Source organism: Parasteatoda tepidariorum, chromosome 9 (genome assembly GCF_982258835.1).
Source record: "Parasteatoda tepidariorum strain Cologne lab strain chromosome 9, Ptep-v5.0, whole genome shotgun sequence".
Classification (NCBI taxonomy): Eukaryota; Metazoa; Arthropoda; class Arachnida; order Araneae; family Theridiidae; genus Parasteatoda; species Parasteatoda tepidariorum.
Genome location: NC_141763.1, coordinates 46,848,493 through 46,876,233, shown reverse-complemented (window position 1 = coordinate 46,876,233; position 27,741 = coordinate 46,848,493). Strand labels below are relative to the sequence as shown.

At 27.3% G+C, this 27,741-nt stretch overlaps 1 pseudogene across 1 annotated transcript in view; it reads right to left on the bottom strand.

Moving 5' to 3' along the window:
• Positions 1–3,494: 3,494 nt before the first annotated feature.
• The window catches only part of LOC107456145 (FMRFamide receptor pseudogene), a 58,963-nt pseudogene continuing 34,716 nt past the window's right edge, over positions 3,495–27,741 (bottom strand). Inside the window, exon 2 of the transcript XR_015429200.1 lies at positions 3,495–10,735. The product of XR_015429200.1 is annotated as an FMRFamide receptor pseudogene (transcript). The remainder of the gene's footprint in view (positions 10,736–27,741) is intronic.

The following is a 27,741-nucleotide window of genomic DNA, read 5'->3' as shown; positions in this document are numbered from 1 at the left end:
TTATACTGATTTATAGATTTATTGGAAAAAGTTTCTTAGAATAAGATAGTAATTACTATTTGAAATTCTTTAATAGTTTTAAATTTATTGACGAGATAATAAGTGCGGCGTTGAATGGATCATAAATAATTTAACAGCGCATAATTTATTATAATATAGAGAATATGAATAAGTATCTTCACAATTTCTATGGCAGTTAATTTGATCTAGGAAACTGGTTGCGCTTTAAAAGTTTTTGAATCTTTGAAATGTTTAGAAATTAATGAGGACGATAAAATGCATCTAAGGACGATAAAATACGTAGGTTTTACTGATAGTTAAAGATATTTTCTGGCTATTTTATTGCAATGGTCATTTTTGCTTAATATAATTCTTTTAAATTTCAAACTATTTTAAAAATATTTTTCAAAAATCTTTTTCAGTTATAGTGGCATTAACCAGAAATGTGTTCAGGGTTGATTCTACACAGCTCTAGGAACTGTGTAGAATCAACTGTCAAGAAATACCTTCTTTCAACTAACTCAAAATGAAGATTCGAAAACAAAAGTTTATGCTCAGTGCGTATTTCATGAGGATGGAAATTGAAATTAAATGTCTAGAAATGCAAAGTTATCCTTATTTAGAACAAAGAATATATACATATATATACATATTTATGTATTTAAGCTTAAATATAGAGAAAACATAAAAAATAATAAAATAAAGATTAATGAAATGAGAAGAAGAAAAATGCTATTTTTCCTCATTTTTCTTCTTCTCTTATTCTTAATCTTCAGTATATTATTTTATTTTCAATATTTTTACTTTATTTTAAACTTATTTTACGAGTTCAATATATTTATATATATATATACAAAAAAATAAATAAATACAAAAGAACACGAAGGAAATTAAGAAAAACAATAAGTTTCATCTATTGCGCATAAGCTGCAAATAAACAAAACTCATCAGATAAGTTCAAAATGAAGATAAAACAAAGGAAAATTACAGACATATGAAAAAAGGGGGGGAGGAAAAGAAAAATAATAATAAAAAGTAACAAGCAACTGGGGGAAAAAAAGGAAATTTTTTTTCATCAGCCCACACGATTATATCCGCAGAAAAGAGTGCTTTCTAATATTGTATCTGTATAGCCAAAGCAAAATATATTAATACAATAGTGTGAGGAGCACTCAAAAATTTTTTTTGCAAAAATTACAACAAATAAAATAGAAAACAATAAGTAAAAATAACTAGTAAAAACAGAAAATAAAATAAAATAAAAAGAAAAAACAGAAAATAAAATAAAATAAAGAGAAAAAAGAGAATAAAACAAAATCTATAAAGCGAGTAGCGAATTCAAATGTACTTACATAAACGGGAAATTTTTCAAGAATGATTTAAAAATTATTTTCGTAACAGGATTGCCAGATTGCAAAATATGAAAACAAAAGCGCAAATTGAGCGTAACTAGAGGAGTTTTGTTTTAAAGTGCCGTTCTTACTGCATTGTTGAAGTGCGTTCGATTTGTTAGATACCAAGGTTACCCGAAATGCATGTGCACAGGGTAACATTATACTGGATAATTTAAAGAAGTTGACCATAAATAATTTTAGAAAATAAATATTTATTTAAGAAAAAAATATAAAATAGAAGAGAGAAACATGAATTGCCTGTTTTGCGCATAATTTTAGCAACGGATTTGCCCGAAATGGATTTGCACATGGAAAAAGTATATAAAATAACAAAGAAAAAAAATTTAGTAGATAATTTTAGCCACAGATTTGCCCGAAACGGATTTGCACATGGAAAATGCAAATGCACATCATGCACATCTGTTCTTCTTTTCTTTTATTTTATTTTCTGTTTTTAAAGGTTATTTTTACTTATTGTGTTCTATTTTATTTGTTGTAATTTTTGTAAAAAATTTTTTTGAGTGCTCCTCACACTATTGTATTAATATATTTTGCTTTGGCTATATTGATACAATATCAGAAAGCACTCTTTTTCGCGAATATAATCGTGTGGGCTGATGAAAAGATTATATCTTTTATTTTCCGGATTTTTAAAAAAAAATTTCATCCTTTTTTTCCCTTAGTTGTTTGTTATTTTTTATTATTATTTTTCTTTTCCTCCCCCCTTTTTTCATATGTCGGTAATTTTAATTTGTTTTATCTTCATTTCGAACTATATATATATATAGTTCAAAATGACGAATTATCGAATAACACTTACCAAAACAATAAATTTTGTCCAACGAGGGATATGGAATATTTTGTGCTACTTGAATAAAGCACAAAAAGAACTGAATCTATAGTATATGCATCTATGTACTTTTATTTGTGCTTTTTTCACGCTTTTTTTTAATTCTTTAGTCAATAAATTTTGCACATTCGTAAAAAAGTCAAGTTTATATATAAATATATCTCAGATTGTTATTATGAAGTTGCATCTTTAACGAAAACATCTTTAACGTTATTTTATTTGTTAAAAGTATTTTCGTGTTCACTAAAACGGAATTGATAAGTGGATATAATATTTTGTCACTATCACGTTTAAGTTATTCAGAACTATATAGTTCAGCAAATTAAATTAAAAAAAATACATGTAGGATTCATATGATAAAATTAAATAATATGAAGTTAAAATTTAATTTTCTGCTTACATAACATGTTTAAACAATCATACTTCGAAGAGAATTTTATTTTATATCAACATGAAATACCGAATTTTTAAGCAAATTATATTAAATAAAAAAATTGGTAAATTGATCTCATGTAAAAACGGAGATAATGGTAAATTTTGACTATTATGGGTTAGCTGCGAGTAATAGCATCATGCCGAATGATGCTAAATACATTTTCTCTTAATTCTAATGGGATGAACAACAAAAAATAAGTTTTACTTACTTCAATAACGTAAAGCCATCGTAAATGGCAACAAATAATATGAAATAAAAAAATGAAATTCTTTTAGCTATATTAATTGAAAAGCTAGTGAAAGAAGCAGGTAAATGACACTTTCAGAATGCGAAAAATGTTGTATCCGAACAATTTTATTGCCAATTTAGTAGAAGGCGGGATGAATAATTCTTAGCTTTATTGTTCTTAATTTTAAATAAAACCAAATTACTTAAAAAGTAAAACCGTATTGCCTAATTTGAAATAGCATGCTAGCATACTAAAAATTTATGTGATTAGTTATGTTAACATTTAAAAGAAGGCAAAAGCAGTGGTTCATTAATTCCCCTAAAAATTTCTCTTGCCTGGCTCTTCGATCAAGCTCTTTAATTGTATCAGTACATGCTTTTCAGTTATGAGTATGATTTCATAGTGTTTCTTAGTACTGATTTGTTGATTTTTTACTTATTTTTTATTCACCCCGTGCGAAGAACGGGTATTCAGCTAGTTAACATGCAAATTTAAGTGAATGTTTTAATTTTTGTCAATATTGAATGATAATATTCAGATATTAAGGAAAACAACCTTTTTCAAAAATAAACAAAAATATGACAACCAACATTTATTAATCACAAGCTCATAGTTTTGTGCATACAACAATACATTGAGTGCATGAAATATTGAATTTAAACAGCTGGATACAATAAGAAAAATTCTAAATCAAAAAGCAAAATTATTAAATAAGAAACACTTTTTAATAAATATAATAATTAAAAAATTATGATTTAATATAACAAATTCATGACAGAAAATAAAATTGAATATAAACATTTCATGTTTTTTTAATTAAGCTAATTATGCCATTTAATATTTTTCTATGTATGTAAATTAGTTATGTTTTCAACAGTTTATTTGCAAGCATTTAAAAAATGAACTGAAATCGTTACGTTTTGTCAATATGTAAGACTTATTAGAGATTTTTGATATTAACATTTTCAAACTTTTGACAGCACACTTATGTCATAGCACCTCATTGTTCACTCAAGATCTCTCTTTTAAACAATGCAAGTTACAATATAAGATTTCTCTTTGATACAATTCAAATAACAATGTAAGGTCCTCAAGGAATGTAAAGATCTTAGATCGAATTTGATTATTTCTAGGAAAATGTAATTCGAATAAAACAAAGGAGACTTCAGTTTTATAAAAGTGCTATATTTGAAAAGAATTTTTACCTTTCAGTAATATTTTCGAGATATTTTATTTCAATTTCTCTTTATTTAGTCTATCTCAACAGATTTACTCCTTTTTCAGTAAATAGTCATGGTTTATTTTAAATTTCACAGAATATGAAAAGTCATTCTTAACAAATTTTATTTTTATTAAAATGTGAGAAGCTGCAACAATTAACTGTATATGAACACGCCTATCTCTATTTTTGACATGAAGGTTAAAAAATGAATACAACTTATTAATCAGTAATTAGTGTTGTTTTATTGGATACGATACTATTTTTAAATTATAAAATTAGCTACAAGGATAATTTTTTTTGATTAAAATACCGTACTGTATGGTAATGATATTTCTAGTAAAAAAAACATAAATCTGGATAACAATGCTTTATTATACAGACAAGCTGCTTAAAAGCTATTAAAACCATTCATTTGGTAATTTACCCATAACATTTTAATGATAATGGTTTACCGGAAATTCTGCTTTTTAAGATCATAGTTCATATTCCCTCACGTTTAATAAAAAGTATAAAACCGAAAAGCAAATTTAACCGAATAAAAGGCTTAATGCTATGTTCCAAGATCATGATAAAATTAATAAATTTTGCCATTTTTACCAAATTTTATCACCTATTATTAAACCATTTTTTGTTGTTAATTTTACGAAAATCACTACTAAAGAACTTCGGTAAAATATAGTGAGCTTTCTAGCCTTAAAGCCAGAAATACGGTATTCTGGTGCTTTTGCCCATACTTTCGTTTCTTTTTTTTGCATTAGTTTAATATTGTTTAACTATAAACTATTCAGTACTTTTTTATATTAACAGTTGATTAAAAATATAATTTGTTTTAATAAAATAAATAAACTGAATCTAAATTTATGAAGTCGAGTATATTTTTGATCAATTAAAACTAGAATTTCTTTTAGAAGATGGTATAAAGAGAATGCGAAATTAAATATATAGGCTATATTAAATATGATAATTATATTCGATGACAATTAAAGATGCCTAGATAAAAATAAAAGCAATAATGGAAATAACAACGTAATCTTTTATCTAAAGTAAGAGTGCCAGATGCAACAAAATAATTAATTTTCTTATGTTTTACGATGAATTATTAATTAAAAAACAATGAAATATAAATATTAGTAATTCGATATTATTTTTCAACTTCATTAATTCTTAATGATATTTAGTACAAAACTAACCTATTCTATAAACTCTGGCACAGATGGCATAAAAATGTTCTCGTTTTTAATGAATAGAATATTTGCACAGACCTGGTTTAGAGCTTATCTAAACTAATGAGATAAGTCCCACCATCCCACAATTTCATGACTAATTTGCTTTTTAAATAAGATGCTGAACCACCTTATTAAGAAAGCTTTTAAGAAATGTAAAATATAAGGAAACAAAGTGAAATTTAAAAGTAATTGTAAATATTAAAAATTATTTAATTTTTTAAATTTAGCAAATTTACATTCATTGAAACATACGCAAACATAACATAGATATTATTTAAAATCAGGAAACTTTTATGTAATTTTTATTATTAAAACAAAAACTGTTATTGGAATTATTTATTTTCCAAAAATTCTGTTTTGAATTAGAGTAAATATTAGTCGCAGCCATAAATATTAAACTTTTCTTTTTTAAATGTTTTTTTTTGCGTCTGTAGTCATCATATCAGATATCAGCATGGTATCAATGATATCTGATATGATGAGGAATTTACAGAGAAAACTACTCTGTGGAGAAAAGTATGGGCGAAACTCCCAGGATATGATAAAATTTATCGTGAAAAGAGCTTTATTGCAACTGCAAAAATTTCGGCAACTTTTTATGACGCTCTTTGGTAATCATTATGGTAATATTATCAATAAAATCTGGTTTTATAATACTTTATAAAGTGTGGTAAAATCTGATAATTTTATCCTGATACCTGAGAGTAGAGGTTTCCAAATATTGTTCTGGGGAACTCTAGGGTTCCATGATAGAGTTGAAAGGATTTGGAGAGTTAAGACTTGTTTTAACCAGCAATAGTTTTTGAAACGTTCAATCATATTTTGATCCGATCAGTAATGCATTAATAAATTTAATATTATCGTTGCTTCATAAAATTATTAAAAGTAAAATGCTAATAACAGAAAAATAGCTATTTTTTAAAACAAAGCATTTTCTGACAACAATGTATTAAATAAAGTATAAAAATCTCATGCATTTATAAAAAAATTGTAACAGTAATTTCTTTTTGCTATTTTCAAATCAAAGTGAACAACTAAAGTCGTTACTAAAGAAATTACCTTCCTTATTTACTATTTTAAACGTTTATCAAGATTCTTTATAATTCGCAAAGAAAACCTTGTTTCGGCTTATTTAATTCGCTTTCAGTTTATAAAACAAAATCAGAACTGGATAAAATATAGTTCCAGAACTTCAAATTAAACTGTCTCACATGAAACGTGTAGATTCTTAAGTTGTACATGTAGATTAATAATGATAAATCTCTTAAAGACATAAGTAGTTTCAAAATAAAAAAGTATTTGTTTGGTAAATACGTTCACAATGGCCGCTATATTACTTTTTTTGAACTCAGGGACTTACCAAAAGAAGGTTTATCATTTAGGATTCCATAACCGAGGAGCCGCATAGCACAAAAATCATTTATTTTGTTAAATTTACTTTTCAGTTTTGTATTTTTTACTAAATGTCTGGAAATCGGAACTATAATTTAGAAAACTGAAACTTCCGGTAAACTGTTACCACATGAATGGAAAAATTATCAAATGCATGGCTTAAATACCAAATGTTATGATTTTATTAACTAGAATTATGTTTCTTATTATACCAGAATTATCATTACCTTTCAGTACAATTAGTTATTGCAGACTTGTTTGCTCCAAGCATAATTAAGTGTAAATAACTTTTGAAAAATAATAAAAAGGATTTTGTTTTATTATTCATAAGCTCAGTAACACTTAGGCAAGTAAAATGACTGTTCACATAACGATATTAACAATACTCACACTCACTGACACTGAGAATACACACTAATTCAGAATAAATAATGTCAAGATGATACCATTGAAATGTTTAATTCACACGAATGAATGTGCAAGATAAATACAATTTATTCTCTACATTAGTCAATATTGTGCATATTGCATGCATAAATCAATAGACAAAGAAATTATTACTCAAAACATGGTTTAACAAATCATCGTATAGAAGTATGTTGATTAACGTATAGAATTAACGGTAAGATATTTAAGTAATAATTACCAAAGCTTTTATAGAATTCAAATGCATTATAAATAGCACCAGAGAGTAAACCAGAAAATCAAAAAAGGAAGTAGTTTTTTGTTTAATTTCAGGTGCTCAGTTTATGGTTCTGGATCCAAGGACACGGTCTTTTTTTGTTGTCTAAAATAGAAAATTAATTGGAAAGACCTACATAACTAGTGTAAGAAAAGTGATGGTTGCTTCTCATAGAGATATACACCGTAGAGCCATTACATTATGACCACCTTCCATCTATAACAATGTGGTCGCCCAGATTTTCATGGTTTCTCGCTCAGGAACAATGTTTTCATGGGGCACATTAGGACCCATAATCCTCATAGAACAATCCCTGACGTCTGTAAGCTACTTGAACATAGTTGCAGACCAAGTTCCCCCATTCATGGCAACAGTTTTTTCTTGCGGGGGATGGTGTTTACCAACAGGATAATGCATCATGTTATAAGGGCCGAATTGTCGAGGAACATTCCAGTGACTTTGAAGCGATGTCCTAGCCCCCAAATCCACCTGACCTTAATCCAATAGAGCATTTGTGGTCATACTTGGAAAACGAAATTAGTGCTGCCACGCTACCCTCTCGCAATGTGAGGGAATTGCAGGACCAGTTGGTGAGCGCTTGGAACCAGATACCCCAGACTACCTATCAGCACCTTGAGGAATCAATGCCACGGTCGGTGCTAGCAGTTTTGAGGGCTAAAGGTGGTCCTACATGTTATTAGCAGGGTGGTCATAATGTAATGGCTCTTCGGTGTATAACTGACTAATAACTGTTTATAACTGATATTAACATTGAAATTAAAATGTGGATGTACAAATATAAGGTGTCAAAAGATATCAATTGTATCAAGATATAGCAATTTTTAAAAATTTTTTTTTGCGATGAAAGCATGGTCGAAACGAATGCAATTCAAAAACCTATTGAAAAATTAAAGATCTAAGGATTATATATTAGTAAAAATGCAAGCATGTATATTGTATGTAGTAACAACATAAGCAATGTATACAGTAAAAATGAAAATAATGTGTACAGTATAAATGCAATTAATTTAGTGCGATTAAAGTCATTCTCCAAGTCAATTTATTTGAAAAACTAAGTCAATGCAAATGTCTAAAGATTTCTAACTTAAAAGCATTTAACATTTAGTTTGTAAACATAGTATATTATTTTCTGTATTATTTTTATTAACTTAGAAAACAAATTTATCTTCTCTTCAATTTAACAAACAATCAAGATAATGTCAATATTCTAGAAAAAAAAATTCTTTTCCTGACACTCTTTTTAAAAACTTTTACCGGCCTATAACAAACCCTAATGTTTTAAGATTAAAATTAACATTTATTTTTATGCTATATTTAAAATGGGAACAAGAATTAAAATTAATGACTCCATTATAGTTGTGTAGAATGCGTAATTTTGTATCTTGTGTTTGTTTATTGTGAATTTAAATGAAAATAACGGAACAAAAACAATAAAAATATTATCTTTTGGTTTGAAACATTTAAAAAATTTGAATTTTTTTAAAATCTTGATGAAAAAGGTTTATTTTAGTACATAAATTCTGAAAGTTCAATTTTTCGTTGTATGATTTTCATGGTAATAGCGTTTCAACTGAAATAATGCATTTAATTTTATATTCGTTGGCATGAATGAGTAAAAAAGAGGTAAATAATTACGCATTTAAAGTTTTTGAGTCAAGCAAGAAAGTCTTATGAATTATACAGTCATATCACGTGTTACAAAACGCAACATTTGAACAATACACCAAATACATCAATGAAACAATTGAAATGTAAACAAATACACAATACATAGATGAAGATATGTAATTTTACATGTGGCAATGTCCGTTTCCATTTACCGAATAATTAAGAGACAAAGAAGATGATTTGATGGTTCGGAATCGTATCCAAGTACTTCCTTGAAAGCTGTCATTTAAACTAGCTCGCTGAATTGGATATTTACAAAACAACACCAAAAATGTTCTTTTGAATTTCCGACCAAATATACAATAAATAACGAAATTCACAGATGAATTTACCGTAACCAACAGGTTAGAGACTCTAACCAGTGGAGGTAAAAATATATCGAAGTATTCGATAATGTTAATTACAAGTGCAAGTATGTTACAAGTTAAAAACACAACTACAACACAAAGAAGCATCATGGCAAGACTAAACTCGCCTTCTTGTTTGCGACTGAGAGTTTGCCTCTCCCTATTAGCTCGTCTTACTGTGTGCCAAATATATATGTTAAAAACAGTTAAAATCAAGAATGGTATGAAGTACATAACCAAGAGATACAACCATATGTGATAGACTTCGTAGTACAACTTGTTCACTCTCAACTGAGAAGCTACTATCTTGTAGACAGTGTGATTCAATTCAGGTGCAAAGAACTCAGAATGTTCAACTTCCCAGAAGCGTGGTATGTTGTACACGATGGCCATGATAGTGATAAAGAGGTTGAAGAATCTAGCTCTTCTGTAGGTACACAAGGACTTTGCCTTCAAGGGGTGACATACAGCAATGTACCGCTCGACTGTCACAGCGACTGTTGTCCAGACGGATCCTGTTTGGGCAATCAAGCCAACAGGATAAGCGATTGGAATTATGAAAGGTGACACATACAAGGCGTAAGAGCTTAGTAGCTGAAGTCTGCACCCAAGTTTGTTCAAACCCAGCATAAGTACAGCACAGAGCAGAACTATGGTGTCAAAGATGGCTAAACCTTGTAAGCCACAATTGATTGACGACCGCATTTGTGGTCGAGATAAGATTACCAATGACACTATATTGGCTATTACTCCAAGCATTCCTATGGTAGTTACCATAATACCTTCGGTTATAAATTCGAAAGTTGATACTTCCGGTATAAGTTCGAACGGATGAAATGGTTCTGTGAAATTGAAGATGGTGTGTAAGATGGCGACATTTGAGCCCCAGTTTGAAGAGTTCATAATTAATCTTTAAATATCTATCACATTTTATTTCATAAAATCTTTTCCTGTTACCAAACACAAAAATGCATTCTAAATTCTGAATACACATTAAATATAGTTTACAAATAGTTGTTTAAACAGCGGGAAATGAGTATTTACAGACATGCCTTATACATAACAAGATGTACAATATGTGAATTTTTATGCAGAATCATTATTTTCGTAAGGATCAGGAACCAGAATAAATAGAATTTGATTTGTTCAGTGTGAATCACATGAATGAGTCTTGTCTTTAATTTAATCGATCCTTTTCGTTCCTCGAATATCTTTTTGCCGTAATACTTTCACTGTAGTTCTTCTTAAATTTTCGTCTTGTCAATACCCTAAAATAGCAAAAAAAAGTAAGTCATATTAGTTAAACCTTTTAGCATTACATTTTAAAGCACGTTTAAATATAAAGGGTTTTTAATTTTATATTTTATAGCCGTCGTTAAGCAGCCGCCCAATTTTATAGGTTTACGACTACTAATGTTCAACTCCGTAGCTTTGCAATTTTGAGACCAATCCAGAAGACAAGGGAACTCCTGGATCAAGTATTGGGAAAAATTTGCCTTCGTGCAGGACTTTTTGATGGAGCTAACCCACATTTGCGTTACACGAGAAAGGAAGACCACGAGAACCTCCCACAGTTAGCATGATGGCAAGAGGACTCTAACCCATGATCCGTCTACCAATGAAAATATTTCACGTCAGCACTGTGGTCGGTGCAAGCTGGATACGGATTCGTATCGACCAGCCATAGAAGTGATTCGAACTCGGGTGACCTCATTGGAAGGCGAACGCTCTATCCATGAGCTATCACGGCTCAAATATAAATATATAGGGTTTATGCAAATAAATGACAGGAATTCACATTTTTTTCAAAATTATTTCAAATACTACAATAAACGAAATTAATTTCTCACGGGAAGTTCTTTTTTCTAGCTTTGAATTTTTGCTGAATGACTCTTAAGTAAGACAAATATCTTATCTGTAATCAAGTTCACTCCACACTTTTTGTCTTTTCAAAATGTCAGTATTACTTAATGCTGCACGAGCGTGTTATTTAACCTTTGGGAGTGTCTTAGGAATCGGTGTATTTTATGATGAGTGTCTTTTGCTTAATAATTTAAGAGGAATTCACATAGTGTGAGGGCTGGATATTTTAGCGATCATGTGATTAAGAATAAGTCACAGTAACCGGCATGTCAAAGACTTTGTTTCTGAAACACTGATGCCAAGCTACCGAACAAAACATTTGCTGTACAGGATCAGGAACTACACAGTTTGTTGAACGCTTATTGCAACTTATTGTAGAGTTGTCGTGTTACAAAGGGGTCAGACATCGTGCATTTGCATCTGAAAAAAAAAGGATATGTAGTAAAAGCTAGATATAAGACATATGTAGTAAAAGCTAGATATAAGAAGTACGGCATGTTACGAGAACTGCGATGTTATTTCAAGTTTCTAAGTCACTGTCAAAATGCTTATATTAAAGATACAAACTTTTATGTTTATAAGGTGTTAAAAATTACTAGATCTCCGCTATTTTCTTTTCATAAAAAAACATTTTTATCCGTTAAATTTAAGAATATTTAACAAAAATGAATTAATAGGACGATATTATTAGTTATTTCTGAAATTAATACAGAAAAGGGAAAAACAGAAATGATTTTACTTTATTTTATGCCTACAATATTGTGAAAAATACAATATAAGCATTTATAGAACAAACGGATGGGCGATCATTAGCCAAGTTATCTTCTCTTTCCAAACGAAAACTTTTGTAATCTTTGGAAACCTATTGTAAGGAATGCGCATTTGGATGGAATACGCTATTCAAAAGAATACGCCTTTGACCACATATCTCTCATACCATTTCCATTCTTAACTACTTGCTAGCTTACAACTGAAATCAACATTCAGTGTAATCAATAGCGGCAAAAACTATTGTACTTTATTTTGTTTTTTATTGCTTTTATTCTATCCTTTTTTAGAATAAATAACTCGTTTATCATAAAAAGTTAGTTAGAACGATAAATGTTTTTGCTATTGTAATTTACGGACTTATAACGAATTTTTACTGTGTTTTTTTAATTGTGTGCATCACTCCTTATATTATGTGCAATATCTTCGAAAATATAAAGAAAATAAAAAATGATCTGCAAATTTTATTGACCCGGTATTATAACTTCGGTGCATTTTTAACTCATGACGGCCAACATGAAATATAAATAAATATTATATTTTTAATAAATTTTGTAAGTACATATATAAAAACAACTCAGAAGCTCTGAAAATACTTTAATGACAGAAAGGTAGAGAAATTCAAATGCTTATGCTGCAAGTTTTGTGTCAACGAGAACTGAAAATTTATTTACATTATGTAACTTACTTAAAGTGCTATGTAAATATTTATTTTTGTTTTTACAAACTGTATTCCTTGTTATGCTAATGCACAATTCCATATTACTAGAATTATATAATTTGCTTTAAACCGATTTTTTTCCGGATTATGAGCGAATTTTGAAAGATAAAAGTGACGATGGAAGAATTTAATTTATAATTTAATTTTAATTAATTCATAAGAATAGATATTTATTTATTATCAATTTTTTAAGCGGTTAAATTGAATTAAATTTATTATAATATGGAAAAAATGAAAAACGTTTCGAAAATAAATGCTACATTTTATTACAGGTTCCATACATGAAATCATTTTATGTAATTACGGGGAACGAAATTAAATCCTACTTATTAAAACGTATATGTTCGAAATTTTTGTACAATGTAATTATTATTTAATACTTTTTGAGTCAGAAACAAAATACTTTTAAGAGTTTCATATTTCAAGTTTCTTAATAAATCCGTATCCACTTATTTAAAAAAAAATTTTTTTTGATTTTTTTTCTTGCAATAGGTTTGAATTTATTAAACTAAACAACGTAAAATTTTCATGCCTAAAATATTGAAATCTATAAGAAGTAATTGTTAAAATAAGTTGTAAGAGTTTAATTATATTTAAATGTTATTTTAAGGTAAACTAATTAACAAATGATTAGATTAAAGTGCGAATAGTTAATTAAAGTAATAGTTAAGTAAAAAGTGCTATTTCCGAATATTACCGAGTAAAACGTAAAAAAACTTACAAGTACGAAGTAGAAGATTATTATTTTTCAAATTACTTACACTCTTAAGATTTAATTTTGTAAAAAAAAGAAAATATTTTTTTGCAAAATAATTAATTAAATACTAATACTGTTGTGAAATTAAAAAGAAAACCAAATAAATTCACTTGACGTTCCCCTAGAACTTTCCTTAAAATGTATTATCTAAAGAAATGGACAAAAAAGAGAAGAATAAAAATAACAACAGCAAAATACTGAATGCATAATGACCTAGCATTGTAGCCAAGCAATAATAAAAATAATGTGTTATAGATTCAGTAATCAAACTTAAATAGTTGAAAGTAAAATTTATGAAAATAAACTGTTGGAATATGCCGACTGAACTGTGTAGTGGTGAGAGAACTGGCCTTTTATCAGAAAGGTTCTGGGTTCTAATCCCGGGCAAGCCATGGATGTTCTTTCAGTCTCTTTGTACTATCCGTCTTTACTGTGCGAGCAACGTTGGTCCAAAAAAAGGGAAAGAAAAATATTCTGCATTTTAAAAGATATGAAGAACCACTGGGAGTGTGGATATTTTTTCTACTTTTTTCCCCACTTGTTTCATAATTAAAGGAGGAAAGAATGAGAAATTCTCAATTGCATAGTAAAAACATAAAATATTTGCTCCGAAGGATTTTTTCTTTAAAACGAATATGTTTCACATATTTATTTGAATATTCTTCATATAATAATCTATCAAGATTCTAGAAAGAAAAGTTCCTGGGGAATACAATGTGAAGCCAAAGAACGTCAAGTAATAAATATATTTAAATGTTTCTGGAATAAACTAGTACAATCAAACTATTACTATTTTTTATAGTATCAGTCATATTTATTTCTAACTTTCATTTAATGTTACGAAAGCATGGCATTTTCTTTTTGAACTAATTTCTTAAAAAAATTATTTATTTTTTAATGTCTCGAGGAGTTTTGTAAATATTTATTTCCTGCAGGAATAGCTCTAATGAGTACATTTCTGCTGGTAAAATAAGAATTTTAAATTCAGCAATCATATGAAAAAAGATAATGCATTTCATTAAATTGTAAAGTTTTTCTTACATTTTTCAGTACATTCTTGTGCGATAAGAAATTTACAAAGATTTTACGAATCATTTAATTTATAATAAATAGGATAGAGTTTAAGGCATTTGCTATTCATATAGATAAATAGATTCTCAAATGCTTAGAAAATTATTTTGAAGAAACTAATTAATTTGCTTTAAGAAAATTCAATGTTATCATCCCTCTTTATTAAACTAAGTTTTTTTTTTAATATTTTGCAAAATTTAAATAATTTTAAGTAAGCCAATGATTAACCAATGATAAACCAATGAAACAGTATATTTCTGATGTTATTAATGCAAGGAGAAAATAAAATTATCAAGTTTCTGGGTTTATGGGAACACCAAAAAGCCTAGTAATTTTTACCAAAGCTCTGTTAATGTTTTTCTTAAAATTAACAATAAAATATGGTTCAATAATATGTGATAAAATTTCTTAATTTTATTAACATACCTTAGAGCATGACATAAAAAACCATTTATTCTGTTAAAATTAATTTACTGTTCTGAATTTCTTACTAAATGCGTGGAAATAAGATCTGTAATTTTGAAAATCAAAATTTTCAGTAACTCGTTGCCATATGAATGAAAAAAACTACTAAATGAATGACTTAAAATTCGTATATTTCGATTTTATTAAGCAGAATTATGTTTTTATTTTATTTAAATCAGGATTATCATTAGCTTATTGCACGGTAATTTTTCCATTTTATTTTCTTCGTGCATGAATAGAAAAATATCTCTTCGTATTTTCCAAGCAATGCTGCTTTCAGAAAAGTATCAATCACAGTAAATGATTAAAAATTTCTAATATTTTCATTCAGTCAATTTATTCTTTCTGTGATAACTGATTTCATTATAAATATGCTAAATAAATTATTGATTATTTTCTTAAAATATGATTTTTGTTTCTTTTTTTAATATTCTTTTTTCCGGAAAACCAACTGTAGAATTTTTCAAAAACAATTACTTCCATTTTTTTCAGTTTTTTTTCTTTTGAAGTTGCTGTTTAATTATAACAACCTGAAGCATTTTTGTTTTTGTGGTGAAATGAACTGAAAAATTAGCTAAATTACAGCAAAGATCAAAGAATATAATTTGTATTCAATTTTGACATCAACAAAAAGAAGGTTTAAGTTAAAAAAATAATATAAAGAAGAGCAGAAAATTTCAAATATATCGTTCTTTAATGGACATCTCTGCGCTATTTAAAAAAAAAATTATAATTAAATAAAAAAAAACTCAAAATTTACAAGAAATATTTGACCTTTTCAACTATCCAGCTGCATTTGTGAGGATTATAAAGATAAATGACAATTTCCAAACTAATTATTCATTTTTTTCATACTTATTACTGTACAATTTTCTTTACATACGTAATCTCACTTTTTAAAGTGTTATAATTTCTTCATAACAAAACAAACTTATCTCAAATATAAATAACATTTTAGCACCGGTGATGACAAGTATTATTTTTTTAGTATAAAAAGAAATATCTCAGCAGTATACTAAATTACAGAAAGTTCAATGAGGCGTATGTTTTCGTAAAAGCTTAAAAAGAAGTTCTTGGAACACTATTGTGGAGTTTAGACAAAAATAATAAAATGTTTTCAAATTCAAACAAATGATTATTTTTTTAATGGAATTATGTGCAAGTTATGGTTGTAAGTAGTATAATTAATGCGAACAATTTTGTTAGTTTAAAAAGCATAGTGTACGTTTTTTATTTACTTGAGCTTATCATGACAACGCTTAATCTATATTAGTTGATTACAAAATCCTGTTTAAACATAAAAATTACTGTCCTTTCTGTTACTTCCAGCTTATTATAAGCCTCACATCTATTAGTTTGGATGATTAATCTTATAATTTTTTTTATTCTTAGATACGTAAATTTTTTTTTCTTATTGCCTTCAAATTTTCAATTTTCAGCTTATTTAGACTAGTGTGTACAAAAGTGATTTATTTGTTGAATTTACCATGCAATTTTACATTATTATATTTTATTTGTTATTATATGTTTAACATTTAAATAAGTTATTTTTTTTATTTAACAATTATTTTATTATATCCCTTACTAATATTATAATTTAGAATTATGCATTTTGATTAGATATTTGATTTTTCAAAAATTTATTTAACATATTGAAATGGAATTGCTTAAAGGAGTAACTGAATCAAGATAACCTTTTTTTCATATTTTAATCTGGCCCATATCTTTTACTTGTTTACTTTCAACTTTTCAAACGGACTACTTCTAAAAAATTAACATCAATCGTTGCAATCAAAGCATTCCCATTTTGGCATTTAATTGTTTTTAAAATTTAAAGTTTTATGGAATCATAGACAAAACACACACTGGCATTTAGCATCATTATAAAAAACCAATTTTCACAGTTGATGGCAAGGTTGATAGAAACTAAAAACTCGTATTTTTTATTTAAAATAAATATTAGCATTAAAGCTGTTTATTCGATTAAATTTATTTTCAGATAAGTATTTTTTTACTTTTTGTTAAATATGTGGTAATAAGAAATATAACTTCAAAAAGAATTTGCGGGAATCTACAACCCCAAAAACCGAAAAAATTATCAAGTGAATAGTTTAAATACCGCATGTTTTGATTTTATTAACTAAAATTATTATTTTTTTCTCTCCAGAATGCCATTTTTATGCAGCTCGATAATTTTAACCAGAATTTTTCCTACGTGTATTATGATAACATACATACTGGAGCGCGTAAGGGATGTAAATATCTGGGTCTTTTCATTTTATAACTTTGCCAAATTTCGATATTTTCTAACAATTTACTTTTAAAATATCTTTCTTCATCTCTTAAGTTATAATATAAATTGTTACTTTTTTTATAAAAACTTTCAACTCTAATCTATACATCTATACATAATAATAAACGCGGCTGTGTGTGTGTGTCTGTAATCACAATATATCGCCCCAGAAGCCTCGCCCGGGCACGAAACTCGGCCCATAATTGTGTTTTGACATAATGAAGAAGTAATTTTTTTCTTTTTCAAAAATTTTGATTAGTTATTTAGTTATCAGTCATTTTGTAAGTCTATGCTTTTCGTCTGCTTTTTCGTCTTCAAAGAGCCATATTCAAAAAACTATTAAAAAATGCATATACTTTTCCCCACTCTTATAAATGTATGCTAATGCGAACCTCACAATTGAAATATTAATTTTCGACAACTTAAACCAATAATATACGAAGGAATTAATAATTTAATTGTAAAGTTCGCATTAGTTTACATTTATTAAAGTGGAGAAAAGTTTAACTTTTGTATTAAAAATGTGGCAACATATTCGATACGTAAATAGAACGCTTCGCTTTGATATATTTGTCGCTGTTCATAATTGTTATAATAAGTTTTTCTTCTTCTTTCCACGCTCTATTTTTTTTCTTAAACGAAGACGATAATTTTTATAGCGATATTGTAGTACTTTGTACAACTAAAAATTCTTTTCACACTTTTCACTTTATTTTCTTTATATATACAGAGAACAGTCGGCAAAGAATTCGATTAGGCTGAAAAACATTTCGCTAAAAAGGAACGAATTCCAAAAGAAAAAATAAACAACTTAAAGAATAAAAATGCTGATACCAGCCAATTTTTTTAAAGTTAACTTAGAAATAACAAACCAAACGATGTTAAATAACAAACCAAACGATGCTAACAAAATGACGTAGAAAGCGCAACTAGATCAAAATTATACAAGCACAACTAGATCAAATTATAATACCTGAGTGCTTGACGTAACAGATATAGAAATAGAATTTGATACCATAAAAAATTATATAGAAATAGAAATTGATACCATAAAAAATTTATTCGTTTTCGTGTTCTTTTCATGTATTTAGCATTTTAGTTTTTTTTTCTTAAGCGTTGTAGCTATATAATTTCAAACATCCTCAAGAGCTATAACACATCTGCAGCAGTACTGGATATGAAGACAAAATTGCTGGACAGGAACACTTTAATTGTCCACTAATCTTCAGATTTCCTGCTATGTTTTGAAAAACTTTTTTTTGTGAAAACCTTCAGCTTGGCGGACAGCTGGCCGCCTTAGGCGGCTAGTCGTACATAAAACAGAAGAAATGTTTAACTTGAAATTGCCATTACTTAGTAAAAAGATCAATACTTTCTGAGATTCGGAGAAAGTATTTCATTATGTCGATCTCTCAAGACGCCCAGTATCGGAGTTGATTACTTCAACTACCGATTCCTTTGCGCGGATATGAATATTCTTAAATAATTTTGTGCTATGCCATATTTAGTATACATGACAGACTGCATATAAGACTTTTATGTATAAATTAACGAAAGAGAGCTTTTCAGAATTCATGCCTAGTTGAAAGTAGTTCGATATGATTTAAAGATTAATTTCAATATTTACTAACTGAATACCCTTTCTTTGTGAAAAGTACTAAACTATCAATAAATCAGTACTGAAAACAGTATGGAATCAGGTCAATGAAGGACATATTTCAATGCAATTAATAAAGCTAATACAATTCCGTTTTTTGTTATTTATTAATTTTTTTGTCCTTGCCGGTGGCTTTACGTTATTAGATCAGATAAAGCAAATCAATCTTTTAGTAATTCATCACATCAAAATAGCGATTAACTGCAATCAGTATTTTTTGTAACGGCATTATTGCTCAAGTCCAACTCATGATAATTAAAATTTACCACAATTAAAAATTTTCGCTAATACTTAATCTCTTTCAAATGACAGTAAGAAAAACCTTTTTCCACATTATCTATTTTAAATCTGCACAGTATTACTTCAGTTTTAGGTGCAAAAATTGCTTAAAAATAATTTTTAATCGGTGACAAGTATTCTAACTTTACCAATACTAGCATTTTTGGCACTAATTATGCATCATTTGTATCAATAATAGCATGGTAATTTTTTTATGCGCCTCCAGAGCAAATGAGTACTATTTATTCATTAACTTTGCTTTTCAGTTTACAGTTTACTTTTTATTTCAACTAGTGCCTATTACCAAAATTAATAAAGCAACAATGGCTTCACTAATAGCAAAATAAATTTGTCATTTTTGTTAAACAAATTTGAACCTTTGACCTACTTAATTTACTTTTTAGTACATGGCTTATAGTACATGGTTTTTTTATGTTAATTTGAACATATTATCAAAATTATTTAAGCATCCTTGGATTTAATAATATATATATATATATATATATATATATATATATATATATATATATATATATAAATAAGTAAATACAAGAAAACACGAAGAAAGTTAAGAAAAACAATAAGTTTCATTTATTGCGCTTAAGCTGCAAGTAAACAGAACTCATTAGATAAGTTCAAAATGAAGAATAAAACAAAGAAAAATTATAGACATATGAAAAAAAGGGGGGGGGAATAATAAGTAAAAAATATCAAACAACAGTTTAAATAATATATATAATAAAAAAAAAAGGAAATTTTATTTAAAAACCGGAAAAATAAAACCGGGAAAAAAAAAGATATAATCTTTTCTTCAGCCCACACGATTATATCCGCAAAACAGAGTGCTTTCTGATATTGTATCAATAAAGCCAAAGCAAAATATATTAATACAATAGTGTGAGGAGCACTCAAAATTTTTTTTTATAAAAATAACAACAAATAAAAAATATCACAAAAAGTAAAAATAGCATGTAAAAACAGAAAATAAAATAAAAAAAAACATATAAAAGGGACTATAAAGCGAGTAGCAAAATCAGATCAACTTACAAGGACAGAAAATATTTCAAGAATGATTTAAAAATGTTTTCGCAGAAAGATTGCCAGATTACAAAAAATGAAAACAAAAGATGAAAACAAAAGCGCAAATTGAGTGTAACAAGAGGGTTTTAAAGTGTCGTTCTTACTGCACTGCTGAAGTGATTTGTTATTTTGAGCTTTGATTTGTTAAATACCAAGGATGGGCCCGAAATGGATGTGCGCAAGGTAATATTATACTGGATAATTTTAAAAATTGATCATAAATAGTTTTAAAAGATAGATGTTTATTTAAGAAAAAATATAAAAAAGAAAAGAGAAACATAAATTGCCTGTTTTGCAAATAATTATAGTCGCGGATTTGCACAATATGGATTAGCACATAGAAAAATTATTTAAATTATCAAAGAAAAATTTTTTTTAATAGATAATTTTAACACGGATTTGCCCGAAATGGATTTTCACATGGAAAAACTGTATAGATTAACAAAGGAAATAATTTAGTAAAGGAAATTTTAGTAAATAATTCTAACCACGGATTTGCCCGAAATGGATTTGCACATGGAAAAACTGTATAGATTAACAAAGGAAATAATTTAGTAAAGGAAATTTTAGTAAATAATTCTAACCACGGATTTGCCCGAAATGGATTTGCACATGGAAAAATTATACAAATTAACAAAGAAATTATTTAGTAAACAATTTTGGCAATGGATTTACCTGAAATTTTTACTCATAGTATTAAATTTGTTTTTAGATATATTGATGACTTAATTATCTTTAACTTCCAAGACTTTACTATTTTATTTAGTAATATATTTTCCCTGAGGAATTAATCTTACTTCGTAATCATGATGATAATATTAATTTCAATTTTTTGGATTTGGGTATTATGAAAGTTGAAAATATCTGCTTTGTTGATTTATACGATAAAAGAAATGATTTTAATTTTAATATTAATAAACTAGTTACTTGGAATTCTAATGTTTCTAGGAGTATCTATTTAAATACCACTTTTAATGAAATGAACAGAATTAAAAGAATATGTAGTAATATTTATTTATCCAAAAAGCAAATCGATAAACTATTTCAAAATTTGATAAAAAACAATGAATACCGAACTAAAATAATAAAATTTTATATAAAATCACTGAATTAATCGTATATTTTTGTGGATATATTTAATAAACATTTTTTTTGGTTGTTAATTTTTATAATTTTCCCATGTGCAAATCCATTGCCAAAATTGTTTACTAAATAATTTCTTTGTTAATTTGTATAATTTTTCCATGCGCAAATCCATTTCGGGCAAATCCGTGGTTAGAATTATTTACTAAAATTTCCTTTACTAAATTATTTCCTTTGTTAATCTATACAGTTTTTCCATGTGCAAATCCATTTCGGGCAAATCCGTGATTAGAATTATTTACTAAAATTTCCTTTACTAAATTATTTCCTTTGTTAATCTATACAGTTTTTCCATGTGCAAATCCATTTCGGGCAAATCCGTGGTTAGAATTATTTACTAAAATTTCCTTTACTAAATTATTTCCTTTGTTAATCTATACAGTTTTTCCATGTGCAAATGCATTTCGGGCAAATCCGTGGGTAAAATTGATTGCTAAAAATTTCTTTATTAACTTATACAATTTTTCCATGTGCAAATCCATTTCGGGCAAATCCGTGGCTAAAATTATCTACTAAAGGGTTTTTCTTTGTTAATTTTTCCATGTGCAAATCCATTTCGGGCAAATCCGTGTTAAAATTATCTATTAAAAAATTTTTTTCTTTGATAATTTAAATAATTTTTCTATGTGCTAATCCATATTGTGCAAATCCGCGACTATAATTATTTGCAAAACAAGCAATTTATGTTTCTCTTTTCTTTTTTATATTTTTTCTTAAATAAACATCTATCTTTTAAAACTATTTATGATCAATTTTTAAAATTATCCAGTATAATATTACCTTGCGCACATCCATTTCGGGCCCATCCTTGGTATTTAACAAATCAAAGCTCAGAATAACAAATCACTTCAGCAGTGCAGTAAGAACGACACTTTAAAACCCTCTTGTTACACTCAATTTGCGCTTTTGTTTTCATCTTTTGTTTTCATTTTTTGTAATCTGGCAATCTTTCTGCGAAAACATTTTTAAATCATTCTTGAAATATTTTCTGTCCTTGTAAGTTAATCTGATTTTGCTACTGGCTTTATAGTCTCTTTTATATGTTTTTTTATTTATTTTATTTTCTGTTTTTACATGCTATTTTTACTTTTTGTGATCTTTTTTATTTGTTGTTATTTTTATAAAAAATTTTTTGAGTGCTCCTCACACTATTGTATTAATATATTTTGCTTTGGCTTTATTGATACAATATCAGAAAGCACTCTGTTTTGTGGATATAATCGTGTGGGCTGAAGAAAAGATTATATCTTTTTTATTCCCGGTTTTATTTTTCCGGTTTTTAAATAAAATTTAATTTTTTTTTTATTATATATATTATTTAAACTGTTGTTTGTTATTTTTTACTTATTATTCCCCCCCTTTTTTATATGTCTATAATTTTTCTTTGTTTTAATCTTCATTTTGAATATATATATATATATATATATATATATATATATATATATATATATATATATATATATATATATATATATATATATATATATATATATATATATATATATATATATATATATATATATATATATATACATATATATATTTTACTTTTCTCCTAAGCAAATTACCATTTCCTCTTTTTTTGTTATTTATATAGCTATTATACGCTATAATCATAGTTTATTATTTTATTTCAGTTGTAGTACCCATAACTATAATTAATTAAGCATGATTAGCGTCAAAAATAATATATTAAGTATTTGCTTTTTTTTTTGAACGGATTAGTCCTATTTTTTCATAAATTATGTTTCTTCGTACACAGTTTATTTCGTTTTTAATTTCAGTTAGAGCCTATTACTAAAATTAGTGAACATTATGGAACATCAATAATAGCATGGTGATTTCATACGCTTCTCCTAAATAAATTAGTATCCTTTCTCCATTAAACTGTGTGTGTTTCATATGGCTTTATTAGGAATTTAATCCAGAAAATTTGACAGCTCACTGCATCACAAGGGAGCAGAAAAATAACAAAGAAACAATTCAGCAATTTAGGTAAAGTGAACAAAAAAGAACAATAAACATTTGAATCAATAAATATTTCAACAATATAAAATTTTAAACATTAACATGAAAAGGGTGAAGTTAGTGACAATTCATGAGTTCTTGCGTCCCAATACAATTTAGTGACATTCCCACTTTTTTGGGAATTCCTATCTAGTCCCTTGCACAACAAGAGATGATCAGAGTGCCATTAAACTTTCTCTTTAGTACGTTCCTTATTTCTTTATTCCAAATAGTACCTTTTACCAACATTAATTAAGCATCATTGGCGTCAATAATATAGAGATTTTTTATGTTCCTCCTTTGAATATTTTCTAATTATTCCCCCAATAATTTATTTTATATTATTGGCGTCAATAATAGTATAGAGATTTTTTATGTTTCTCCTTTGAATATCTATATTATATAAAGCGCTAATACGTCCGTATGTATCAATAAAACTGATGATATTTATTTTCTCGCGTTGACAACAGTTTTCATTTTTAATTCTAGGCGTTTTTTTAATTGTAGGCGTTTTGTACAAATCTCTAAACTTTTTTTCGTATTTATCCACATAATTAAGAAGTTGTGAACTCATTACTCATTACATAAACACAGTAGCATTTGTCTTCGATTCTCACCGAATTCTAACTGTTTGCAATTTCAAATTAATATTGAAATGCACAGGTTTAGAATTTTCTACTGTAAAAAGTTTTTGGAACTTCAGTGTTCGAAAAATTATACAACAGCTGGACGTTAAGAACGTATCCAATGAGCGAGCAAAGCGAGCATCGGATTGCGAAGCAATCCGAAATCGAACTGCGAAAGCAGTTCCGGGGGTTGGCGAGAGCCAGCGAGCAGGGGGCGAAGCCTCCTAGTTTTCTAATTAATTCTCCAATAATTTATTTTTTGGTATGTTGCTTATTTTTTTTTATTTATTTCAAATACCGTTGATTTTTAATTTAGTCTTATAGAACAATTTAAAAGCTTATTTACAAAAGAATAAAAAAACCTGGTTTCGTATTACTTTAGGAATACTTTTTTGGTGACGTAGTTTGCCTAGTGAGTATATCTTACATAACAAAGAAAATTAGATATGCAAGAACGTGCATCAAAATTTTTTTGTGATTAATGTGAGCTATAATCAAGCAAACATCACTCACGCTATCTTTAAAATCGTCTGCAGTTTCATTTATGCCAATAGTACTTGTTCTAAACCAATGAGAAAATTCCATTTTTTAAATGCCTCTCTTGAACAATCTAATTAAAAATTTTCCAATGGTTTTTAAAATCAGGGGCTAAAATTGTCTAATTCGCCAACATTCTGAATTTCGGAACAGTAGCACAAACGGAACTGGAGTAATAAAAGAGAGGCAGAGATAGACTCACTCAAACACTTAATTTTATTGTTATAGTTCATATTAGAAGGAAGTAAAAGAACCAAAAAAGTAGAGCTTTTTCTCCTCTTAACACAAATGATAAATTTCCGGACATGTTTTTTAGGAAAATAAGACGAATAAAGAAAAAAAATCTAAGATGGAAAGGCTTTCAAGATTAATTATCTTAGAGGTATGTTCTAACTGGAAGAAAAAGAACTTTTATTATACGGAAAAATTTCACACCGGTTAATGATTAAGTAAGAATTAAGTATTTTTTTTTTTCATTTTTGTACTTTTTCAACGCTAAATAAAAAGCGATGAAGCCTTATTTAAAGAAATATAATCATAAAAATAGCTGCTTGAAAAAAAAAAGCTTTACTAGATGCGTTGTTTTTGTAGGCATATTGCATTACACTTAAAAGAAGAAAAAAATTGAGGTCCTCTTATGATGAGCTGATTAATGCCAAAATAAAGGTGAGAAATTTTTTTTTAAATTTCTTGAGAAATTTGAGTGATGTAAGCAATCATAGGATCACAAAATTTGTAAAACCTTTAGGAAAACAACACGAATTTAATTAATAATTAATTACTATAGCTAATTACTACCTCTAATCTGAATACATGAACATGTTATAAAAATTTTTATAACAATGTTTTGAGAGACACATTTTGTATTTTTTCTCGCGTGCTTCATTGTTGTGATAAAAAATATTTTCTCATATCTATGTTTGAATATATTATTTTAATTATTGCTTGAATTCAATCAATTTTTCAATTTATTTTATAGCCCTCATTGTAAACCCGACCCCATTTTGAGTTTACGACTACCTACGTTCAACTCTGTAGCCTTGTTATCTTGAGAACAATTCAGAAGACGAGGGAACTCTTGAATCAAATATTGGGAGAAATTTGCCTTCGCGGAGAACTCTTCTGATGAAACCAGCATTTGCATAATTTGGAGAAAAAAATCATAAAAACCTCCCACGGTTAGCGTAACGGTCAAGGGGATCTAACCCACGATCTGTCAACCAGCGGATATTTTACGTCAGCCATGTGGTCGTTGCAAGCTAGGTGTGAAATTCGTATAGACCAGCCATTGCTAAGATTTGAACCCGGGCAATTTTATATGGAAGCGAGTGCTCTATTTCCTGAGACCCCTTACAAAAAAATAAAATGTTTTTGTGGTTGTTTAGAGGTTGGAGGGTGTAAAAAACACTTGATTTAGAAAGTGAGGTTAGGTTTCGCACCAAAAACGTACCAATCTATATCAATCAAACAGTATCAATCGTTTCTTATCAATAAATTTTAATTTCAACCTCATTCACTTCTGATAAATTCAACCTAATATATAGCTAAACAATACTTTCAGTTGATATTTCGTGAAATTAATTCTCTCCTTAAATATACCTATTTGTTTAAAGTGTGGAAAAAATAACCTATATACCTCAAAAGCAACCATTTTTAGATGGTTGCTCTAAGATAAATTTCCATCAACCTCAAAACAAACTCCAGTGGGAATAAAACAACTCCATACACTTTGATTTTACTTCTTAGAAAGTTAAGTTGATTTTTTAAAGTTGTTTTTGAAGTCAAATTCAAATAAACCTCAATTCAAATAATATATATATATATATATATAAATTCAAATAAACCTCAAATTAACCTTAATATCTCAAAACAACCTAAAAAATTCCTTAAATTAACGGCCACTCCTATTGGAATTCAATTGATTGTAAATGTTACTGAATTAAAGTTTTAAAAAAATATCATATTGTTTTACACACGTATTTTTATTTATCAAGAAATAAATTAGTTTCATATTGAAAGCTATGAGCTATATGTGCTTTACAAGTTTCTCTTGAATTTGTAAATTTGTATATATATATATATATATATATATATATATATATATATATATATATATATATATATATATATATATTATATATATATTTGCTAACATATTATGAAACAATGTCTAGCTCATTATTTGAATAGAAATTTTGAGTAATTTAAAAAAATATATTTTTGCTTTAATTTTATAAAATTTTACTTTCATTAGGTGTTATATAATCTTTCATAATCTTCTCATGTGTAATAATCTGAACTAAATTATCTCATCTTTTAACAAATCCTAGGATAAATTGCGCATAATCATAATATTTAGTAGTTTAGTTGGAATTAATCAATAATTAAACAATGACGTTTAGATATATGTAATTTGATTAACAAGGATTCAAATTAAGTTTTAGACTTCAGTATAGAGTGATTCGAACAAAATCATTTTGTAAAATTATCTTTTCAAAATGACTACTAAATACTGTAACCAAAATGTGGCATTTTCTGAGGATAAAATAATCATTCATCCATGGAAATACTTTAAATGGAATAATTAGACATGTTACTAGTTACGAAAAATTCAAAATCTCAGTTACTCGGAACGCAACAGAATAGACATGTAAAAACAATTTCAAAATTTTAGGGCCAAATTTTAATTAAAATTTTTTTAAATTTTTATTTGCTAAATTCTCTGTGAAGTAAGCAATTTCACTAAGTAATTTATCTATCTATCTATCTCTCTCTCTCTATCTATCTATCTATCTATCTATATATATATATATATATATATATATATATATATATATATATATATATATATATATATATATATATATATATATATATATATATATATATATATATATTTCTTGTTAATATAGATATGGAAAAATTGAAGTGAATATATTTATAGATTTCCGAACAATAATTTAAAACAAAATATCTCGATAGTTATATTTACTAATTTTTTTATTTT